Genomic DNA, 25,076 nt, shown 5'->3' with positions numbered 1-25,076 from the left:
TTCAATGGGCACTCAGAACCCAGTGGTCCCAGTTCTCAGGGAATATGTTGGATCTTCTGCAAGTTCCGAGCGCAGTTGCTCAGGATCTTCTATGGTGGGCTTGCAACGACAACATTCTCAAGGGAGAGTCTTTTTGGCAACCATGGCCGGAGATAACGGTAGTGACGGGCGCCTCACTCCCGGGGTGGGGAGCACACACCAACGATCTGACAATCAGCGGTCGTTGGTCTCCATCGGAGTCCAAACTACACATCAACCTATTAGAGTTGAGGGCAATCCGACTAGCTCTGAAGGCCTTTCTGCCCTCTGTACAGGGAAAGAATGTTCTGATAATGACGGACAACACAGTGGCCATGTACTATCTCAACAAGAGAGGTGGTGTAGGGTCACTGCCACTGTGCAGAGAGGCAATGCAGCTCTGGTTCTGGGCAATACGAGAAGGAATCTCTGTCGGCAATTCACCTAGCCGGAGAGAAGAACACGGCGGCAGACGCTCTGAGCAGGCAGAGCACGGTCTCTCACGAGTGGGAGCTGGCTCAGGAAGTCCTTCTGGAGATCTTCGCCCTTTGGGGAACCCCTCAAGTGGATCTGTTCGCCACCGCGATCAACCGGAAGTGCGATCAGTACTGCTCAAGGGAATTTCCTCAAAGAGGGGCTCTGGGAGATGCAGTCGTAGTGGAGTGGAAGTTTCCACTGCTGTACGCATTTCCCCCAGTCCCCTTGATTCCTCAAGTAATCAGGAGGTTGAGAAAGTTCAGGAAAACCATGATCCTAATTGTCCCGGATTGGGCCAGGGGGACGTGGTACCTGGACCTTCTAGACATGTCCATCTGCCCTCCAATACGTCTTCCGCAAAGAGAGGATCTTCTCTCGCAAGAGGAAGGTCGGGTTCTCCATCCAGAGGTCATGACACTCAACCTTCACGCATGGTTTCTGAGAGGTTGAGATACAAGGATTGGGATCTTCCGGATGACGTAATGGAAATCTTGCTTTCGGCCAGAAGACCAGCAGCAAAGTCTTTGTACCGATGTCGCTGGAATAGGTTTAGTAACTGGTGCAAAGACAAGGATGTGGACCCTTTTCAGTGTGGCATCCCAATGGTGCTTTCCTTTCTGCTACATCTAGCTAATCTGGGGCTCCAGATAGGAACAATAAAAGGATACCTTGCTGCGCTGTCCATTTTCAAGCGCTCCTCGGAAGAGGTTTCATATTTCAAAATACTGTTAATAATTAAATTCTTAAAGGGGCTCACTAATGTATACCCTCCAGTACCTTTTCATGTACCAGCCTGGGACTTAAATTTAGTATTAAAATTCTTGACTTGCATACCTTTTGAGCCTCTGCACTCCTGTCCATTAAGGCTTTTGACTCTAAAAACTGTCCTCCTTGTGGCCCTATCATCAGCCCGCATGGTTAGCGAACTTCAGGCTCTCTCATGCAAACCTCAATATGCTATTTTTTTATAAGGAAGTTAAACCTTCGTTCTTGCCAAAAGTAGTCTCGGACTTCCATTTGTCACAAAAAATAGTACTACCAACTTTTTATCCTCCTCCTCATCTGGGCAAGGAAGAGGAGAGATTACACAGACTAGATCCCAAGAGGGCTCTTAGTTTTTACATCTCAAGGATGGCTAAATTGAGACAAGATGACCAACTGTTTGTGGGTTACACTGGTCATAAATTAGGCTTATCTGTAACAAAACAGACCATTTCCCGCTGGATCATATTAGCCATAGTTGAATGCTACAGACTAGCGGGAAAAGAACCACCAGATGGGCTTCGTGCCCATTCTACAAGGGGAATGGCTACTTCTGCGGCTCTAAAAAGGGGAGTCCCGGCAGCAGACATTTGTGCAGCTGCAACCTGGAAAACAATACATACTTTTGTTAAACATTATTGTTTGGACACTGCCTCCTCTAACGAGGGTTTATTTGCAAAAGCAGTTCTGCATTCCTGTCCACGAAAACTGAAATGGTACTCCCACCTCCAAAAAATTGATACTGCTATGGGAGCCTATCACAAGATGAGGAATACGTGGGAGGACACAATCCAATCGAAGAACAAGTTACTTACCAACTGTAACGTTCTTTCGACTGGATGTTCCTCCCACGTATTCCTCATCGACCCTCCCATCCTACCCCACAGTACAGTTTACGTTTTCTTACACTTTCCTCTCACAAAGAATGTATCAGTCATGGGACACGCCTGGGTGTTCCTCCTATATATATTTCATCGAAAAAACAGAACTGAAGCAACGGGCGCGGCTCGAGCTACTTATACCATCGGTGACGTCGACATAGTATGGAGTACGTCGAGGGACAATCGACGCCACGACCTCAAGCACAGCGCCCTCTGCCGAGAAAAATTATTTCCGAAGCAGCGAAGCTGGAGATAACGATTTATCACAAGATGAGGAATACGTGGGAGGAACATCCAGTCGAAAGAACGTTACAGTTGGTAAGTAACTTGTTCCTCTCAGCAAGCGCCAACATTTTTGGGGAGACTCTGAAAACAATGGAGTCTAATTGGGTTAAGACATCTATCTCTGTGCAGAAGTCACCAGACTTTGCCAAAATGTAGAAAACACATGCTTCTTTTTGAGACACAGGAGAAATTTCATACAGAGAAAGGGAAACCTAGTACCATTTGAAAGAAAAGGGGTGTTCAAAAGACAAAGCTGTAAATGTCACCAAAGCCCTACCCAAGTGAGATCCATGCTGAACAACACACACAATTAGTAACGCCATCCAAACAGGACTTGTAGCGTTCTCCACTTAAGAATAGGAGGAAGCGGAACAGTTTGAGGAAGAGGGCTCTCCACTCTCACAAATAAAAAAAAGTAGGCCCTATGAACATAGTCGGACAATGGGGGTTTTCCAGACCCAGGGTCAAAGTTGGCAACATTCTTGGGTAACCAGGAGCAGAGAATATGTAAAGGTAGACATCCGCCAGATTAGGGGGAAAATCTGTGCCTTCAGGAGAAAGATGGCAACTTCAGCTGCATGTAGCGACAGAATAGCAAGTACAACTACCCTCATCGCGAGTGTGATGAAGCCTGGGAATTCATCCCTTCTTCCTGGGAGGTGGGGGGGGGACACCCCCATTGGGTCTAGGGAGGTGAGCCCGCTACACAATACTTGCTAGGGGACAGGGCAAGCAGGATTTCACTGGGGTTGACCCTTAACCCCTCCTAGGGACAAGAATACCCACAACGGGACTGTCATATTTCCCTTTCATTGAGAGCCCCAAATACTTGCATAACATAACGGGTGTATTTGTAGAGCGCACGTTCACTGGGGCATCATGGCGCTATTGACAGATAACGGATGTTTGTTACCCAACTAAATGGTACTCATGGGATATATGAGGATTGAACCATACTCTAATGTGCCGGGTGCTTTAAAGAGGACTCGCTTACTTACTGACCCTGTTTTAGTAACATCCTTACCTGCAGAAACAGGTCAATCGTATCTCCTCTCAGGTTCTAGGGAGGAGGAGAAAAGGCTTGGGATCCATGCAGACAGACGATGGCAACCTGTGTTGGAGCACACAGAAGTGAACACCTTCCTTTCCAGAGGAGCCGGGAACATGGTGTGCGGCGGAACGCTAGAGCCTATGCAGCGCTGCTAAATCCAGGAAGGCAGAGAGCCCAAAAAGTGCTGAGCCGCTGAACTGAGGGAGAAGCAAGCCACTGCTGCAGTTGCTCACCAGCATCCCGCAATCCTGACGCCGTAGCCCTGACAGTCACAGGGCAGCGTAACCGATGCATTCCACCCGACCGCAGAGACGTCAGTCGAGGTTCCACAATGACTGAAGAAGCCTCCTTCCACGACACAGGAGAACAGGTATGTGGCCTGCGAAGAAATGCGGGAAGAGAGGCACAAAGGTGCCCACAAGGGGCTGATACTGTGAAAAGCCCACGACTGGGTGAAAGCAAGTCATGAGAGATACGGCCAGAGAAGCAGAGTAGCTTATGAATGGCTGGTCCAAACAATTACCCAAGAGGTGATGAAAGCAATCAAGGAAAGATACGGCTCGCGAAACAGAGTAGTCCATAAGGGGCTGATCCAAAGAACTTGGAGGTGAACTAGAGGATCTTTGCATGGTTTGTGAACGTTTTCTTTTTTGAACCTTGGTGAGATTGCAAGGACATTATTTCTCAAGACCAGGAGTGACTCTCTCAGAGGGAAGGACTTGAATGACTTATTTTTGTTCTACTATACTAGTAGGCCACGGCCTAAGACCGAGCGGGTGGATGCCAGAACAGAAACCAGCCGCTTGAAGCCAAAGTATAGTCAGAGTTAACTTATTTGGGCCAAGTTATATTATTGTCTTGCAGTGGAAGAACAAGAAGAAGATTCTCTCTCTCTCTCTCTCTCTCTCTCTCTCTCTCTCTCTCTATCTCTCTCTATCTCTCTCTATCTCTCTCTATCTCTCTCTATCTCTCTCTATCTCTCTCTATCTCTCTCTATCTCTCTCTATCTCTCTCTATCTCTCTCTATCTCTCTCTATCTCTCTCTCTCTATCTCTCTCTATCTCTCTCTATCTCTCTCTATCTCTCTCTATCTCTCTCTATCTATCTCTCTCTATATATATGCATATGCGACATCACACTAGGGATAGTATTACTGGCACGCCCTATTCGACGTCCCTTTTCGAGTTTCCAAAACAGCAACTGTAATACTCCACAGCTTCCACTAGATGTTGGCCTATGCACAGCATGTGAATATAAGCAGATACAAGCATCGGAAATATGATTACGGTGAGTAATGTATCATATAATATATATATTCACTCAAAAAACTTTAAGGGGACGTTATGGTGAAGTTGCACTACTAAAAACCTGTGTAATTCACTAAAAACACTTTATAAACGTGTCCTTATGGTTCAAAGTAAAACCGAAAAACCACTGAAATTTGCCAGTTATGGTAGGCTAAGCACCCATACCTGCCCCCACCACTGTACACTGCTAGCACTAACACCCAGGACATGAAAGATGGCATCACAAATGTCATTGATTACATCACTGATGACGTTATAGTTCAGAGTAAAAACGAAAAACCCTTGCCATTCGCTAAGCAACCATAACTCACGCCACCACTGTGCACTGCTAAGACTAACACCAAGGACATCAAAGATGACATCACAAATGTCATTGATGACATCACAGTAACGTGTGCTACTAAAAAGGAGGATTACTTGTTATAATCTAGTGCGGCTTTGTCCGGTCGGATTACAAAACAAAATCCTTTTTCAAGATGGCGACCATAGAATGGGAAGGCGGTTATTTCATACATAGTCCCTCTTCCCTTTCCGTGGTAGGCTGCAAAAAACACAAGTACGTGACCTGACGCACAATCTGTAAATACACATACAGCGACGTACAACCTAATATCGTACATTTGGAAATAGACTGGATTGGAAAAGAAAACGTAAACATTTTAGAGTTCATAAAGTAGGTTTATTTAACAACAAACTGTCAGAGACCATCGGAGTAATCCCATTTTCAATGCAATGATCACAATGGAACAAATAGCGGCATTGCAAATGTTAAAGATGAAGAACACGTTGGTTTTTTGCCATACAAAAAGTATGGGTTCTTGGTTAAAGCAGCCGCTTTGTTTCCAGAGTGATTTCCAAGAAGTCGCCATAATCTTGAGCCGACAGCACCATAAAGGATGTGATGTTGCTCCGAATAGCCAGTTCAGCGTGCGGACAAAGCGGGCTTAGGGAATCATACCACATAATTGTTATGGACAGGCACCCGCTCACGAGCAGTTGTATTTGCTGTCCGAAAAAGCCCTCACTCGGCATTTGAAAACCATGGCACGGACAATACAGCAAGATGTACCTGGGTGGGAAATGTAACAGAAAATACGTGTCAGTAACCAACCTCTACCAAAAAAAATCAAAGTAAAAAAAAATGTGCAAAGTAATACAGAAATGTAAGTGGTGAAACATGACATGTTAGTGAAATGTTAGTAATGACCATGTGTAACTATAGTAACAGTCTACAAACGCCGAGATTCTGCATGCGCCGGAAGATTAAAAAAGATGGCAACTACACAGGAAGATGATAGTGCAGTTATGAAAGCAAAATGAATGGACAATTTTAAAAAATTACGTCTCGTGATTTCAAACAAGACCAATAGAATGTGCAAAGTGATGTGCACAAACCTATGTGCACAAATATAAGGTAGCAAACAAGAAATATTAATGCTAAAAAAGGATGAGTGTCGTCATGCCCTACAAAGGCGAAACCTGCGCACTTGGCAATATTACAGGAAAAATGGAACAACGCAGAAACATAATACGTCAGTTATATTGGCACAATTACATTTTCGGTAATGTAAAAATAAAGCGTGGTTCGCTGTAGAGTGGGCAAAAGTAAACTTACATAATATTTATTGCCTCTATTTTTTTTCTGCAAGTCAGACACCAATGTATTTGCATCGAAGAATCTTTGTGGACTAATATTGCATGTACCTTACAAACTTTTAAAAACCTAATCTTATCAAATGCTGTTTTTTTCGACCCTTTCATTCCTTGAATTTCTTCAAAGCTTTCCGTTTCGCTCAAGGTCAAAAAACAATTGCCCCTTATACAATCACTCGGATGCGCAGGTGTATTGAGCGTCCAACCAAAAAAGCAACTCAGATGACCTTCACTCAGAAGGCACAAAAATTCTTGGTTTGCAACAACATATTGAAATCCAATTATGAGAACCGCTCCTCTCATACACCTCCAGAATCGCTGTTTCCAGCAAACAGTGCAGATGGTGGCCTTAGTTTTCAAAACTTAGGACGCCAGTCTGACGGCAATATTATTCCAAAAACATTTCAACCCATGCGCACTAATTGGTAGTGGTACAGTGAACACAAACTTGCATTTAAACGTATGACTTTGGTGACAAGAAAACTCCACTTTTTCAGTTTGTGCGCCCACATTCCATCCCACCACCTTCAAAGGTCACCTTCTGAAGTAGTATTACATAAGTGTGACAAGTTCAATGCTGTCTTGTTTTGTATGTGTTTCTGTCGATGTCCGTGTACACCAAAACATTAATAAAAGATGGCGGGGGGACCGAAGAAAGCTGACATACTTGACGCTTTTCCACAACCATTCATGGAAAGGGCCACATGCTCGCGGGCACAAACCTTTTCCCCCATTCAGTCTAAAGGGGAAACGAGACGTTTTGTGAACCTCCCCGCCCTTATTAACCCCCCCCCCCCCTGGACTAAACATCACCAAACTTTCCAAAGAAATGTAGAGTGTCCGATATATTTTTTTTTGCAAACTTTGGTGAGCATTCGTCCAAGGGGAGCACAGTTGTAAGGCACCCAAAAAGTGCTCTTACTATGGAAACAGCAACTTCACCATAACAACACAGCCACTAACTTGCCTGTGTGATATGCTGCAGTGGTTGTGGGCAGGACCTAGAGATTTGGATATATATGTCCATATATATTTGAATGTATGTGTGTACATTGGCTTATAACTGCACTGCTTATAAGGTCGTTTCTTGGTGCATGGCCTTTGGCCATGCACCCAAGACTGTACACCCTCCCCAGAACCATCACACTACTAAACTATAGTACGGGTGAATGCATTCCTATAATATGATGTGGAGAATCTGGGCAGGGCCTAGAGTTTTAGAAGTAAGGCGTACGGCCTACGGCCTGCAGCCATGCACCCAAAACTCTACATCCTGCCCACAACCACCTGGGTGATGTGCGGTAGTACAATTCTATCGATAGGTGTGGTATGCCTCACTTGTTCTGGCCAGAGGCTAGACTCCTAGCTGTATGTTCATAGATATTACAATGCGTGGGTGTGCAGTTGCTTATACCTCCAGTCCTTATAACTTTCTTCTTGGGTGCATGGACTTCGGCCATGCACCCAAGACTGTATGCACTCCCCACACCCATATAATGGATAGTCAATACTACAGGTGTATCCATTGGTGTGGCATGCTGCGGTGGTTGTGACCAGGGCCTACAGTTTTGGAAGTATGGCCTACGGCCATGCACTCAAGACTCTAGGCCCTGGCCACAACCACTGCAGCATGTCACACCCATGACGGCATACTAATCAATACCACACCCATAGGAAAAAATAATGTAATAACGACATGTACTCAATTTCAATGTTCGCTAACACCACGCGTGTCCTTCGAACAGTTTCAAGGTGCCTGTACACAGCAAGGACTGAAATACTACCCTTGTTAGACCCCTCATTTTCTGCACGTACAAACATCTCGAACAAGGGGGGCATGGAGAATACATCATTAACACATGCCGCCCAAACACGTACATTATTTTACCCACCTCTTACTCTCTGAACCGTCCCAAGCACTGTAGGACATCAAAGTAGTTTCCGAAACAGCATTTCGCATGGCGAATGCATCATTAACGCCTGCCGTCCCAAACAAGCGCAGTATTTGACCCATCTCTTACTCTGTGAACCTCCCCACGCACTGTAGGAGAGCAAAACAGTTTCTGAAACAGCATTTCGCCTCTGGTGGCGACCGCGCTGTCTTCGTATCCAAGATGTCGGGCACATCCACACATTCTGACGCACATCACGGCTCACTGCAGCCAATCGGCGAAGACATCGCATGTCTGCGGTCATGACGCCATCCCCCCTGGCCAATCGGTATGTTGTCCGCGGAGCGAACAGGGAAGTGGGACCGCAGAGCTGACATAGATATCACTAATTTTTTTTAAACATATTCTTTTGTCGTTTTAAAGTAAACTACTGGACAGATTGGCACCAAATTTACAAAAGCGTGCAAAGAAATACAAACAATGAGACCGTTGTTAGTTATGCCCAGTAAACAGATTTGTAAGACCATACCTGTCTGCTGTCAAATTCAGCCAAAGCCCTGGGATTCATTGCTGACAGTGGCCTTTTGTGAGAAACCTGACAGTCTTCTCCTACCTACTGCCTCGGGATCTTCCATTCAAGTGACCAGGGAAGCGCCATCCCTTTTGGATCCCGAACCTGGGGGTGGATAAGCGAGGGAGGATCTCCTGAGTGGAGGGTTCAGGGGGATTGGGAGGAGAATACCCAAAGATGACACATGGTATTTCCCCCTTTCCCTATTATACACCAACCTACTCTCCCTCAGCCTTAATGGGGTATTTCCAAACGCACCCTCTCTCCCTCTCCCCATTTCCAATAAGTACTGGGACGAGGAAGAGGTGATAAAGAGCAATGAAGATTACCCCTAGAGACAACATAGGGATACAAAGGAAGTTCTACCATGTAACATCAGTAGACTGGCCCATTGATAGTCGGGCATGGTTGGGCAATCAACCCAAACCATTTACACCTGACTCCACTTGACAATTTCTTCAAGTATAAAAGGTGCGATTCTGCCAAGAAGTACGAGCAAGCTGTGATTGCTGGTCGGAACGTGAAGGCAGCAGCAGGAGAAGCCTGGGAAGACCGGAGGAGAACGGGACGCTGAGATGCTGGCCTGGTATACCAGAGCGTTGCAGCGTGGCGAAGGAGCCGTGGCTCTGTGAAGCTGGAGGGAGGCGAGGTGCTGCTTGTTGGCCATGTCCAGGCCAGTGCTCATTCCCCTGGGACGTGCGTCGTCACAGGGATGTCTGAGGGGCAGGTGGTGAGACCCTGACCTCACACCCTGTATCCCGTGGAGCTGCTTGCAGGAGCCGCGCTGTATGGGTGAGTCTCGCTATGCGAATGAGAGGAAACCACACGCATGAAGATGACTGGAACGGTGACTTGAAAGCGTAAAGGAAAAGAAAGGAAAAGCAGAATGCACAGGGGGCGTGAATCGAAAGACAGTGAAGTGAGGGTGCAAGCAATACAAAGCAGGAAAGTGGGTGCAAGCAACCCGACAGTTTGAAAATGAATGAAAGAAAGCAAAGAGAGGGTGCGAGTGACCCAAAACAGTAAAGAAGGGTGCGAGTGACCCAACAGATTAGGAAAGTGAAATACAAAGTGAGAGAAAGTAAAGAAAGGGAGCGAGAGACCCGAAAGCAGGAAAAGAGGGTATGGAAGACCTGCAGGTCGAAAAGGAAAAGTGCAAGAGGCACGATGCAAAGAAAGGAAGGTGCAAGGCTGCGACCGGACAAAGAACAGAAGTTGCCTGGGGCACGAGAAAGTCAAGAAGAGTGTGCAAGAGGCACAGTAAAGAAGAAAGAAGGGTGCAGGTGTGTACCAGTGAAGGTACGAAAAGTGAAAGAAGGTGCAAGAAAAACAAAGTCTGAGTGGAAAAGAGCACAAGAGGCAAAGGTGCTAAAAGGAAGAAACGGAGTACAAAGAGGGGTCAGAAGTCAAGGGGTCGCGCCCGGGCAGAGTCAAAGCCAAGCGTTTTCAAAAGTCTCTGACAATACCCCATGGAAAGAACTGGCCCACTAAAGACATTGTTGAGTTTGAAGAAGAGATGTCTAGACTTGGGGAAGGGAACCCTGAGAGGCCTAACAGGAACTTTCTTTTTGTTTGGAACTAGAAGGATCGAAGCTTGGGGAAGGGAACCCCAAGAGACCTTGTGAACTTGGTTGACTTGCAGCAGGAGCCCTACATGGAAGATTCCAAGGGCAACCCTTTTGAGTTCAACTATTTTGAACTGGCAGAACTATGCCTATGAGTAAGACTACCTGAAACCAGCTGTGGTTTACATTTCCTTTTTAACCACCATTTTTCTTTAAGAAGATCCCTGAACACATGTTGTCTGAGTGCGGGCAAGCATAGGTTTAGACACAGGCGGACTTTGGTTTTGGACTTGCAGACATCGGCAGCTCTTAGAAGCATCAGTTGAAGGAACCATCCCTTTAGAGTTTGGGACAGTTAGGCATTCCACCAACCCAACAAAGCTTCTAAACAAACGTTTTCGAGCTGTTGCTTTTGAGTCCGTGTCTCCCTTGATACCTTTCCTGTCTCACACTTTCCTTCCAAAATGTCAGGATTAGCCCCAGAAAGCAAGCCTTGCAGACTTCTAAGAAGCATCCTCTCTCTATTCAAAAGCCTGGAACCACTACTTTTATGAACAAAACTTTTTCTGCTCACACTGTCACTTGTTCGAGCGTCCTGCAGCATTCTTTTCCTTGGCTTCACTCTCGTTATTCCAGAACACATGCTGCCAGGTTGCCATGGCGGCTATGGCGTCCTCTCCACGCTCGCAACGTTGCTTTGCCTTGGAGAGGAGGAGCCAAGCGAGGTCGTGGCCACCTGTTATAACGCTTCCGGGTTGCCGCACACGCCACTTCTGATTTTGCTTTTTGGATCGTGGCTAGCATTATTGTACCTATCTCGTACTTCTGCTTTTTGGCCCTTCTTGGCCTTGCCCTTCCCTTCCTTGCTATAGACTCCCCTGGTTTTCGACTACGGCTCATGCCTTTGACTTGTTTTTGCCTCCTGATTACGAACCCTTGTATGCCCGTATGCTAAAGACCCCGGAACGCCTTTTAACCATTCTACTGCCTCCCGATTTGAACCCCCGTTACCCGCTGCATACAGACATCGGAACGTTGACCCATCTATACCCCGTCTATGCCATAAGACATTACCGGCACTTCCACTGTGCTCCAACCCTTATGCGTGGGATTACCTGTTGTCTCTGGAAAGCTGCAATTTATTCTGTCACAGGATTACAGTATTTCTCCTCACACCGTTGCATTGCAGCAAACCCTATCTTGGTCCCAGCTGGATAGTGATCACCACACTGCCTTAGAGAGAACTTGCATGACCCAAAGAACAAAGCGCACAAACTAGAGACTGCTACCATTGGCGCTAAGGTTGATGGGCGTCCTCGTTTCGTCGGCGCAGGTACTGGACTAAAGACTACTGATTCTGCCTGGGCGTCCTCCTGCTGTCGTGTGTTAGGGATAGGCTGGGTTGTGCAGAGTTCCTCGGTAGTATCTGTTTCATCATCCCGATTTGATAAGTCAACCTTCATTCATGTCTTGGCCCATGTTAATGTATTACACCTACTATCATTGTTCTCTTGAGTTCTGTTATATGGTCTTCTTGGTCCTTGGAGAACTGCCTCTGATATTAGGATTCTTCTCCTCCTGCAGTCAACGGTGTCCCGTGTCCTCTGAGGTCTGGTGCAGTATTCTGCCATTTTTCATCTAATTGATTCCTTTGTAGTTACTTTGGAAATACAAAGGGATACATTGGTAGGAAGAGAAGAACAACTCAACGGCTACTCTTCGAGTTCTTCTACCGTGCTCCTGGTCAGGTCCTGCTGTACCCTGACACAAAAGCACATAGCCAAAAAGGCACAAGCCAAATGGCTGCAGATCCACACACTGCAAAATCAAATCCTTTATTCCCCCTAACCAATTCCACACGATGATCCAAGCCCTCGTTATCTCACACAATGATGGGGGGGGGGCTCCTTACTTGAGCCATGCACCTGACCGCCCCCCCCCTCCACCCCCTTCAAAGCAGCCCACCATGCTGCAGCCTGCCTCATTACAGGTGCCTGCCAATTCAACCGTATCTTTCCAACACTGCGCATGCTTCACTGGCTCCCCCTCCCGCATGGAACATATTCAAAACTCGATGCATCACCTACAAAGCAGTCTGAAATGGAACTCCAACATACTAGGCGGCTTAACTACACACCTCTACAAGCTTTCTCACCTCGCATAGCAAAACTATTAAAAGCTTGGAGTCAAAGCTAGCCTGAAGGGAGAAGATTCGCAAGCAGTCCCTCTCCTGCCATGCCCCGACCATCTGGAACTCAATCCTAGCAGCGCCTCGACATTTCCCCCAATATCCTCCAAAATGCTAAAATCGTGAATCTTTCAACATTACCTGCTGGACGAATAAAATTCCCCAAGACATCAGGATGCTCATTGGATCACATAGTCTTGGAGGACTTACAGGTTTGTTTGAATGTGGACTTGATCTCTGATGTCTCAATGCTGGCACCGGTGGTCTCTCAAGAGCTAGCTAAAGAGTACGGCTATCACCTGAGTTGGGGCCAGCCTCCACACCCCAGAGGGATGCTAAAGATAAAGTGGTGCTCCACACGACATTTGGGTCTTTTGGCAGGGAATCGCCCCGGAACTATTTGTAGACTTAGTCGGGGCGAATAAAGCATGTAGACCTTTGATTCAGGGGATGGAGGAAGTAGCTTGCTTTCTGGTTGCCTTTCCAGAGCCCTTGTTCTAAACGAGTATGGTGTGGGTAATTCTAATAACTCAACTAACATTGATTCTTCTGACCATATTGTAGATGCTTTCTCTTTTTCAGTTCTCTCAAGACTTAATATCATGGATAGGGGATCTGATACCACATATTTTGAATTTCGTGAGGTGCACGCAACCTTAAAATAGCTATGCATAAAAAGGAGTTATGTCGACGTTTTTATTGCAGCTGTTGGGCAGGATGGTAATGCTAAGTGCTGCTGCAAAAATGTAGGCCTGCCCCGGTGAACCATGGCCATCACCCCCGGATTGAAGCGCACTCCCAAAGACGTCAGCATCTTTGAAAAGTTGGATCAGGGTTGTTGACTGTGAAGTGATAGGTATTGAACATGATTTGCTAGCACACGAAGGGGTTGACATGATGGATGGGCTGCCATTGGTTGAAAATTTTGAGGTGACATATACAGTTGCAGCCCGAGAAACGACTGCCGTAGTACGAGAAGCACCTGTTTCAGGAACCTCTAAGTGTCATGATTTAATTCTAAGGTCGCTCGCATGCAAGAAACCTAAAGATTTGAAAAATGACCCAAAGCAAAAGTTTGCAGTAATTTCTTTGTAACTTGAAATCTCATTTTGGCCAGATTAACATAACTAGACGTGCTGGGAAGCAGGAAGTGTGGGTGAATGCCATTCCGAGGGCCCCTGAGGCCTATTTGATTGAAAATGAGGGCTGAGAGGCCTCAGTCGCTCAATCTAGTCCACAAAAAGCCAAGAGTAGAACTAAACCTCTCTCCACAGAGGTGGTGAAAAAGGATATCACACACTTCTTTAGGCCGGTTCATGAGGGTGACTCATAGCTATATTTAAGTTTTCTAACAACGCATACTGGCCCAATGAGCCTATCTCTAGATGTGACTGATGGACCACTAGTATGTGGGTGGACTCGGGCACCAGGCACTCCAATGGGGATGGGGTTGATGCCATTAAGGGGACAGCAAAAGGAATGCGTGAGCCCCACTTGCAAACTCTGGTTAAGGAAATTACAGTGACTAGAGATCTGCCGCAATTGTTTACAATGCTTTTGACTTGAGGAGAAAAGGAAGAAGCTGCTGACTGATAAGGAGGAGGTTAATATAGAAGGTGCAGCTCAGAGGAATACGAAGATAAGACCCATTCTGATGCTTGTTAATCAGCTTAGAATCGCATGCTGTGCATATAGTCGGACATCTAGTGGTAACCGCAGAGTATTGCATCTTGTCTTTCGAGGATCGAAAGGGGACGTCGACATGGGCGTGCCTGTAAACACTATCCCTAACGTGACGTGTAGTGTAACCAAAATCCCTCACGCGTCGAGGTCCCTCAGATTGTTTTTTCCGCCCAGCTAGCTGGTCGCCTTATGCGGATCTCATACCTAATTGCAATATTGATATATTTCCCGACCTCCAGTCACATTTATATTATCCCCTTTTCAACGGTTGATTCCTGAACCACAGCCGAAGACAGCTAAGAACAGAACTTCGATGGCTGGTGCATCGGTCGGCGCTGTCGACCACGTGACCGGGCCTTCTGGCTGACCTATACAGTACGGAGAGTGGGGACTGGGGTTTCTATTCTTTTCAAGAATGTCTTTCGCTGCACACTCCAGCGGAGGCGCGTGGTTTCAGCGGCCCTGGCGAGGAATTTTTTTTGTGTTTTCCCGTTCAGGGAAAATAAACACAACATGAGTTTACCATTGAACCAAAAGCCTTTTCTCAATGGACTGACTGGCAAGCCAGTAATGGTGAAACTGAAATGGGGAATGGAGTAAAAGGCTATCTGGTATCAGTAGATGGATATATGAAGATGCAGCTGGCAAACGTGGAAGAATACATTGATGGAGCATTGTCTGGACATCTGGGGGAAGTTTTAATACGATGCAACAACGTGCTCTATATACGAGGAGTGGAAGAGGAGGAAGAAGATGGAGAAATGCGAGAATGAAAATCTGAAACCCCTGTATGTCTCGTAGTAGTTTGTATCATTTGTGTTTGGCAGACAAGGTTGTTTTGTGGATCTGTTCTACAATTTTTGGTTTACACAATAGAAAAAGAATGTCTTCCCTTCTCCCCCTTCTTTGTCCCTTTGATTCTGTCGTCGATTTTACTTTCCTGAGCTATGGACAGGACATCATTTAGATGTTGCCTTTCCTGTTTGGGAAAATTCCCATGGAAAGACAAGCACAGTGCAATAAGTGTCTTCCCCCTCTATCACGACGATGTGTCCTGTAAGCTCCTACGTCCTAAGACTATTAAGGAGCGTCGAGTAAAGTGGTGGGGAGCTTACGCTGTGTCGCAGGACGAGGGTACCTCCCCCGCCACCGCGGCCGCCTAGTGTGATGAGGAGATAAGAGGCTCCACTTCGGACGCCATTGACCTTGCATCGGAGGCGCTTCTGCTCCACCATGTCTGGCCTCGCTAGGCACGACGACAGTCCTGCTATGGGGAATGTATATCCCGGCGACAGAGATGCACACGAAATTCACACTAAGTACACAACCCCCGGTTACGCCTCGATTGGTAAATCGAAGCGTTCCAAGGTGCCAACATGTACGTCGAATATTTCAAGTGATCGGCAGCCCTCCCTGCAACCACGCGCGTCCGGGCAGTCTAATAATAGGGGCGCCAGCACCAAAAGCCACGCGCACATCGAGACACCTCCGAAGAGAGTGCGGACACCGCTCAAGGCCCCGGTTGCGTTGAAATCTACGCAGTAACAGCCTACAGCCCAAACACCTCCCTGTAATGCCGAACATCAGCGATAGTATCGCTAAGATTGTTTCGACAGTGAAACAAAAGGACAAGGCTAGGGACGCATCGAAAGACACGTTGAAACCCCTGGCAGAGTGGAAAGATAATTTTAAGAGTCCTCTATCGTTATCTAAGACTATAGGTGAGAAATCTCTACGTTCTAAGGAGACGGACCATCAGGAAGAGACCTTTCCTCCTCTAGACTCCTCTGGCTCCTCATCATGGACCAGAGAGAAGTTTGAAGGTTGCATGAACAGGCTGGAAAGGTTTGTAGAATTTTCAGAAAACTGTTCTCCTAAAAGGCCTTGCGAAGAGTGCCCTTATACACCTATGGCCAAGTCCCAGAGTACTTATGATCCACTTCATGAGGAAGAGCTTTTTGACCTTAATGGTGAAGGAGTTTATATTGACCCATACCTACAGGATGATGATCCCTTTGAGGATCCTGCTGATGATCCTACTGATCTCACACAGGGATGGGGGACGAACAGCCAGTAGATGATCCGCCTTGGGCGTCCCCCACCCCTACTCCGGACCCCGACACCTTCTGTATGGACTAACCCCTCCGCTCCCCACCATTACGTCAGGCATCACCTGTTGATGACCATATTGTGTTTAACACCATCTTAAAAAAGCAGCTGATCACTTCCAAATTGCGACACAGGAAGCAGTGCCAGATTCGGATTTTCGTGAAGACATTTTAAAGAAGAAGCCTCTTGCCCGTCAGGCTATGCCATTATTTAATTCTATTAAAAGACGCATTGCTCCTTCATTACTGACGCCCTCACAAACCAGGGCAGTTAATCCACGGGTGGAATAACCTTTTCCACCCTCACCTACTGACTCCCTCTACACTAGGGGACATGCCACCCCGGATTCTTTGGTGGTCACAACGACAAGGAAGAGGGCAGGTGTCCCCTTGTCCACAGGCGAGGCACCGCCTGACTAAGAATGTAAGAAATTGTAAGCTCTACGAAAGAGAATCACCACTGTGGCAGCATACTCCACCCGTATAGCCAATAACACCACACTGTTAGCCAGCTACTCGGACTATCAATGGAACCTGCTGCAGGAGCCTAAAGGAGGTCTCTGAACCGCTGCGTATTCGCTTGCTTTCAATTGTATCTGAGGGTAAGCACGTGAACTACAACATTCTCAAAAATCCATTAGACGCTGCTGCAACAGCAGGAAGGACTTTACCCCAGGGTACCCTACTAAAACGTCATGCATGGATGAAGAACTCTGGGTTCAAGCCAGAGGCTCAGGCATCCTTAATCAACAAGCCGGTGGAGGGCTCCATCTTGTTTGGCAAGGCTGTTGATGAGGCGCTCGAATCAGCAAAAAACGAACACAAGACTTTGAACCAAATTACTCAAAGACCCTTTCAACAGAGAGGAGGAGGTTCTCGTTGCTCCTTTCTTGGGCAATCCTTCTCTCGCTCCCCTCACACCAATATGGTTACGGGAATAATTGATCCTCAGGACAGGGTTCTACCTCCACTACCCCATATCCTCCGAGGGGACAACCCTGTGGGAAAGGAAGGGGCCGTAATTCCACCCCCAGAGCTCTCCGGCCTCCAGTCAGAAATTACTTTCAGATCTGGTTCCCCTCCCATGCCTTCCCCCGTCGCGGGGCATATAACATAATTCCTGCACGCATGGGAGGGGATTACAACAGACCAGTGGGTGCTCAAGACCGTCGGCCACGGGTACTGCATCGAGTTCAGCCGACCACCTTGATTCAGACCACCGAAATCAAGATGCCTAACACCAGAACACCTAAGGAATCTGCTGCCAGAGGTTGAGATTTTGCAGGAAAAGGGCACCATCGAAAGCGTCCGTATTCTACAGGTAAACGAGGGTATTTAATCAGTGTACTTCCTTGTACCCAAGAAGGATCTCACTGTGCACCCTTTGCTAGACTTGCACCCAGCGTATACATTTGTCAAATCTCGAAAGTTTCGGATGGTGACACTGCAAGAGCTAATTCCTCTGCTAACGCAGGAGGATTACATGGCAACATTGGACATGAAAGATGCATACTTTCATATTTTAGTGTTGCCGGCACACATGAAATACCTAAGGTTCATGATGGAGGACAAGCACTACCAATTCAAGGTCCTCCCCTTCGGCATTGCCTCGGCCCCAATGGTGTTTACAAAGGTACAGGCAGTAGCTGCAGCACACCTACGCAGGCAGTCCATTCCAGTTTACCCTTACCTTGACGACTGGCTCAGAACAGGGAATTCCTACGGAACATGCCTGTCCAATACCCAAAAGACAATAGACCTCTTATTCAGTCTAGGATTCTACATAAATGAAAAGAAGTACAGCCTAGATCCCAGTAAAGTCGAGCAGTTCCTCGGGGCCTTAATTCGGACGAAGGACGGCTGATCTTCCCATCAAAGGGGAGGGTACAAAACATGCTGTTTCAGATCCCTCAATATGTGGCCAGTCAACAGGTGACGGTACGTAAAGCCATGCGATAGTTAGAAATGATGGCGTCCTGCATTTACTTGGTTTCTCACACACGTTTGTGCATGCGTCCCATCCAAGAGTGGCTCAACAGCCAGTGATGTCAGGCCAGCGGACAATGGGACGATCTAGTGGTTGTCTCGGCAGCCCTCGTTCTCACCTTCACCACCCCTGCAGTAGAACGACACTCTCACGACGGAAGCATCTCACAGGGTGGGGGGCTCACCTGCTTCAGCAGACTACGCACGGCTTTGGTCCCCAGCAGTAGCATCCAACCACATAAACCTGTTGGAGCTGTTAGCGGGAATTCAAAGCACTGAAGGCCTTTCAGACACAATTGCAGGGGAAGACGGTCCTGATCCTCACAGACAGCACCACAGCCATGTACTCCCTGAACAAGCAAGGGGTCACTCATTCTCCAGGGCTATCCAAACTGTCCCAGAACATTTGGAAGTGGGCTCTCAAACACAAGATGTTCCTGTTATCCCAACGCGTTCCAGGGGAACTCGATCTTCTGGTGGACGTGCTCAGCAGAGACTTCCCACTTCCCTTAGAATATGAATGGGGACTACGCGAAAACATCGTCCAATGTTTTCGCAGAATGGGGCTTCCCAGACATCAACTTGTTTGCAACTCTGGAGAACTCACTATTCCCAGATTACACCTCCAGGTACCCTCCGAACCGATCCAAGGGGAACGGTCTCTGGATAACATGGTCAGGGAAATTTGTTTACGCTCCTCTCCCCCCTCAAACCTCTCCCCCACCCCCAAAGACTCCCCTACTCAACAAGATTGTGTACAAGATGCACCGGGAACCAGTCACCATGATATTGGTGGCCCCGATGTGGGCCCACCAACCCTGGTTCTCCCATCTGATGGAGATGTCGCTCTCTCCTCCGATTAAACTGCCTTGCCCATTCAACATGCTATCACAGGACAAGGGGGAGACTCTTCATCCATGCATGCAAACTCTGAACTTAGCAGCCTGGCTCCTGAAGTTATAGAGTTCGGCCACCTCCACTTCCTCAGAGATGCATGGAAATACTCTTACGTCCCGTCTCCTTTCCTCTATACTGCATGGGCATCCCTTGTGAGGGACTGGAGAAGGAACCTTTTTCACCAGAAAAACCTTCCCTTTTAAATTTAGAGATGCACAGGGGTGCTACCCTGGAAGCATGCACTGTCCTGACTCCACCCTCCTGTGCCACACCTCAGTCCCCTTTTCCGTGTCGACAGGAATGGGTCGAATTCACCAGCGATCCTGGGTTTGGCTTCGGCCATCTAATTCCACGCGTGGATAATTCTTCTATTTTTTTGTCTTTTTTGACTACAGATACTTGCTCCTCAGGCTGTCACGATTCCTGCCCCCAGCCCTCTCAGATATCAGGCTGGAGCCAGGCCACGATCACCTATATGGCCCCTAAGGGCCTCTCCATCCTCCCAGAGACCCACTTGGAGTCAGACCTGGCGCCTGTTGTGCCAGGCTCACACACAGCCCTAGGATTCACTTGGCATTGGACTTGTAATGTATTGTGGGCAAGATGGATGCCCACACATAATCCAGTTCCTTGAACTGAGCATGCATTCTAGCCTTCTGGGTGTGGTTCAACCCAGGGATACCTGGGATACCTGAAGGCTATTTAAACCACACTTGGGCCGAGAAACACGCTTTGCGTTTATCTGCACCTGCAGCGTGACACTCGCCATGCTCGGAACGGTCTCCTGAAGGCCTTCTCCTTTCCTCCGCATCCAGCGCACCTGCAAGAACAAGAACAGCATTAGTAATCGACTTACCTTGAAGAGCAGCCAGCTTCCATCCGTCGCTCCTCCAGTCCTGCGGGCAGCTACGGCGGTGTCATCTCCATCTCGGCACCCCGCGTCCCAAGGAAAGACAAACGAACAGAAGAAAAGACATTAGTAAGCATTCTGCATATCTTTGCTTACTTGAAAACTGTAAGAAGAGGCAAACACTTACCTGAACTTAAGCCGCTCGGGGTAACTTCAGCTCCGGAGCTTTCCATCGACCTACAATAGGAAAAGACATACCAGGTTAGCACGGAAAGCATTAGAAGGCACCGCAACATCGCGCTTACTCACTGCACCTCATCCTCTCAGCTGGCAGCCACGATGGGATATTGCGGAACCTGAAAGGGACACAAAGACAAACGTTGGTTATTACAAGGGAGAGCGAGCAACATCGCGCTCTCGCTTACCGTTAGTGCTCGGCTCATCTCAGCAGCACGCCTCCATCTCAGATTCCCCCTCCAACACCTAAGGAAGGAAAGACACATTATCGAAGAGACAAGAGTCTATAGAACAGTTCTTAAGACTCATTCTACTTACTGGTCGGGCTGAAGTTTACAGCAAGCCCATTCCGTCGGGCCCACGCCAGTGAAGCAACTAGGCAGCATCAAGCCAGCATCAGTCGACGCACCCCTGCACCGAAGGCAGGATGGAGAGCGTGCTACACAAGAAAACAAGGCCCAGTCTCCAGTCGCACAGATTCCAGGGAAGGGTTCGAGGTTGTAGGAGATCCAAACAGGCTGAGTCGCGTCCCCGTGGATACCAGGTGAGCGTTACAGAATGCAAAGCCTCACACCATAATCCACATGGGCGTCATGGAAACATCAGAAACCGACCAGTTAGCCCAAGTGTTGGGGCAGCTACGTGCCGAAGTACATGCAGCCAGGCAGGAGACCAACACCCTGAGGAGAGAGTTGATTTTTGCTAAAGAACGTACCGATGATTTAAGCCGGCACTCCTCCAGTCACAAGCAGGGCATGCACCATTACCGGGTAATGTGTCTTCAATGCCAGTACCATCAGCCAACCCTGTTCAGATAACCCTTCCTGGGGCAGTTCCCTTGGCCCTGCCCGAGCGATTCACGTGGGAACCCAAGATGTATGCAACAGTTATGAATCAATGCCGTCTGCACTTCCTTTGCAGGCCAGGGGCCTTTCCAAACGACCAATCACAGGTCGCTTTTGTGCTATCCTATCTGAGCGGTAGTGCCGCAGACTGGTCTGTACCCTTTGTTAATCAATATAATCCTTTGCTACATGACTTCAAGGGTTTTCAGCAGGCGATGGAAAAACTTTTCACCCGTCGTACTCATGGACGGGCATTAGACAACAAACTTCTGTCCCTTTGTCAAGGGAACCAAGACCTATTAACGTACATAGCCACGTTCAATAGACTTGTGGTGGAAGCTAAATGGCCTGAGGAGAAGAGAACCACTTTATTTCACCAGGGTCTGCGGGGAGAGCTAAAAGATGTTCTTGAACAAGTAGTGGACCCCCGAAAGACTGCAGAATTCATTAACCTTGTTGTTCAATTGGATCATAGATTTTAAGACCGAAGAGAAGATCGAACCAGACCGGACCCTCGCCCTATCTATGTGCGCTCAAAGGACAATGTCTCGGAACAACAGAAAGCTCAGGGGATCCAATGCAGATCGGAGGGGTCAGATCCCCCTTGACTACGGCTGAAAGGGATAAAAGGAGACAGCAGCAGTTGTGTTTGTACTGTGGAAAGTCAGGCCATTTCCTTTAGGAGTGCCCAGTGAAGCCATCGAAGAGAACAGTAGGGGCCACGCACAAGGAGGATACCACCAAGGAGTCTGAAAACTGCCAAGCCTGGCAAGTGTAGGGGTCCACTTGTCGAGCAAAGAGAGCGAACTGCAGACCTCCCATTTTGCACTATCTGTGATCTTGATCAATCCCCAACAGCCATCTCGGATGCATGCAGTAAGGCTGTACATAGACAGTGGAGCCATTGAGAACTACATAGACCAAGATCTTGCAGCAAAGATGGGGCTTCCTTTATGCCCTAAGTCAACCACATACACTGTTACCACTGTTGATGGCACGGAACTAGCTTCTGGTCCAGTATCCCAATGCACTGCAGTCTTAACCCTTCTATGCCAGGATGGACATCAAGAATCTATTGCTTTCGACCTCATCAAGGCACCTCAGTTCCGGTTGATTTTAGGAATGCCGTGGTTGGTTGCTCATAATCCTCAAATAGATTGGCGAGCAAAAGAGTTGGCCTTCTCCGAGAGTTGTGCGCACACGTGTTATCGCCAAGGGAAACAACCAATTGATACCAGAGCTTCTACGCTTGGAACAGTGGCAACCGGTAGCTTACCAAGTGAATACCAGGATTTTCAAAATGTATTTCTGAAGGAACAAGCTAACACCCTACCACCGCACAGACCATACGATTGCCAGATCGACCTGATACCCGGCGCACAGATCCCTTTTGGACGAATCTACGCACTCACTGAACCAGAAAACCAGCACCTGAAGGCCTATCTAGACCAATACCTGGCAAACGGATTTATCCGTCCCTCCAAGTCTCCAGCAGCCAGTCCCTTATTCTTTGTGCCGAAGAAGGAAGGGGACTTGTGCATCGACTAGCGTGCCCTGAACCAGATTACCATAAAAAAACATTACCATCTGCCACTAATCCCTGAACTGCATGATCAAGTCAAAGACGCCCAAATCTACACAAAATTAGATCTGAGAGGAGCGTACCACCTCATTCGAGTGAAAAAGGGTGACGAATGGAAAACCGCCTTTCGTACCAAGTATGGCCTGTACGAATATCAAGTAATGCCCTTTGGCCTTTGCAACACGCCCGCTGCATTTCAATACTTTATGAAAGATGTCTTAAGGGAATTAATTGTCTGTGCTCTAGTATATATTGACAATATCCTAGTATACTCTGCATCAAAGCAGGACCACATCAAGCATGTTCGATCCGTACTGGCAAACACTGCCAACACCAGCTCTATGCCAAACTCTGTGCTCATTCCATGTCTCTCAGGTGGAATTCCTTGTCTTCATTCTCAGCTCAAATGTAATCCGAATGGATGTACACAAGGTAGATGCTATCCTAAACTGGCCATCGCAAAATTCATTCAAGGGAGTCCAGAGCATGTTGGGTTTCGCAAACTTCTACCGCCGGTTCATCCTGGGGTTCTCGCAAATAGTGCATCCCATCACATCATTACTAAGAAAATGCAATAAAAAGTTTCATTGGACAGAAGAAGCAGAAAAGGCTTTCCAGGAACTCAAGGCAAGATTCACTTCTGCCCCAATTCTACGCCATCCTCGCCCAGACCTCCCGTACGTGGTGGAGACGGATGCCTCAAGTATGGCTGTGGGAGCCGTCCTCTCACAAAAGGACCCAGAAACGGGTCAGTTGCATCCTGTTGGATTCTGGTTGCGGAAATTCACATACCCCGAGCTCAATTACGCTATCACGGACAAAGAACTCCTAGCCATCAAGTCAGCCTTTAAGGCCTGGCGACATTATCTCCTAGGTGCCAGACACACAATCACTGTAATAACTGTCCATCGAAACCTCCAGTACCTAAAGACAACAAAGGCTCAATCTCCACAACAACTGCGCTGGGCCCTTTTCTTCGCTGTATATAACTACGTGATCACGTTTCGACCAGGAGTAAAAAAACGGGAAAGCAGATGCTCTTTCCCGTATGGGTGTTGAACAGGGGCACAAGACCCCTGACCCGATAGCCATCATCCCGAGTGACAAACTCCTAGGAATCACAGCAACTATAACTCTGAATGAGTTACATGAAAAAATCCAAAACTTGATGAGTTCTGAGCAATTACAAGAGTGGAGTAAACAAGGGGAACACTACACGATAAAGGACCAGTTGCCCTACTTCAGGAACCGTTTATTCTTGCCAAACCAAGAACTACGAGAACAAGTCATGTCTGGTTATCATGATTCTTTAATCGAAGGCCATCCTGGAATTGCAAAAACCCTAGCCAAAGTGAACTGGAGTTACTGGTGGCCCACGTGGCGTGAAGACATTATCCAATTCATCCTATCTTGTGGAGTGTGCGCACAAAGCAAATCATCCAAGCAGAAACCGTCTGGACTCTTATAACCATTGGATATTCCACCAGCACCCTGGCACACGTTATCCCTCGACTTTATTACCGATTTACCACCCAGTCAAGGGTTTAACACTATTCTAGTGGTCTTGTACCTGTTTTCAAAAATGGCTCACTTCATTCCTCTTAAAGGCCTCCCAAACGCTTCCACTCTGGAAAAGGTATTTCTTGAACGCATTGTACGGCTCCATGGGTTTCCTTCGATACTGGTCTCAGACCGAGGTACTCAATTCGTGTCAAACTTCTGAAGGAAGTACTGCTCTATGGCACAAATCAACATCCGACTGTCCACCAGTCACCATCCCCAGACGGACAGCTAAACCCGGAGAACGAATCAAACGCTCGAGCAGTATCTACGCTGCATGTTACATCAAGCTGAAGGAAACTGGTCAGACCTATTATGGATAGCTGAATATGCCTATAATTCCCTACACACCAGCACTGGGCAGACACCCTTTTATACCATATATGGCAGGCATCCCCACACTTCTGAGTTAGACGTCCCTACGACCTTGGAAATGCCAGTGATTAAAACCTTGCACACAACCATTACTGAAACCTTTAGAAGGGCAGCTGAACACTTACTCCAAGCTAAGAACCGCCAGAAGAGATTTGCTGACCAACGCTGAGTAAAAGCCCCCAATTACCAAGTTGGCGACAAAATCTTGCCGGCATCTAGACACTTGCCCATTAAAGGAACCTGGACTTTCCGTCCAAGATATCTGGGTCCATTCACCATCACCTCCGTGATAAATCCAGTAGC

At 47.5% G+C, this 25,076-nt stretch overlaps 1 protein-coding gene and 1 pseudogene across 5 annotated transcripts in view; both read left to right on the top strand.

Annotated features, from left to right (window-relative positions):
- Positions 1 to 25,076, top strand: part of STK11IP (serine/threonine kinase 11 interacting protein) — a 771,273-nt gene that overhangs the window by 479,930 nt on the left and 266,267 nt on the right. The window lies entirely within an intron of this gene.
- LOC138489253 (small nuclear ribonucleoprotein F pseudogene) lies at positions 14,814 to 15,152 on the top strand (annotated as a pseudogene).

Source organism: Ambystoma mexicanum, chromosome 9 (genome assembly GCF_040938575.1).
Source record: "Ambystoma mexicanum isolate Mex_15411 chromosome 9, UKY_AmexF1_1, whole genome shotgun sequence".
Lineage (NCBI taxonomy): Eukaryota > Metazoa > Chordata > Amphibia > Caudata > Ambystomatidae > Ambystoma > Ambystoma mexicanum.
Note: the sequence above shows the minus strand (reverse complement) of the source record. Positions and strands in the feature narration are given on the sequence as shown.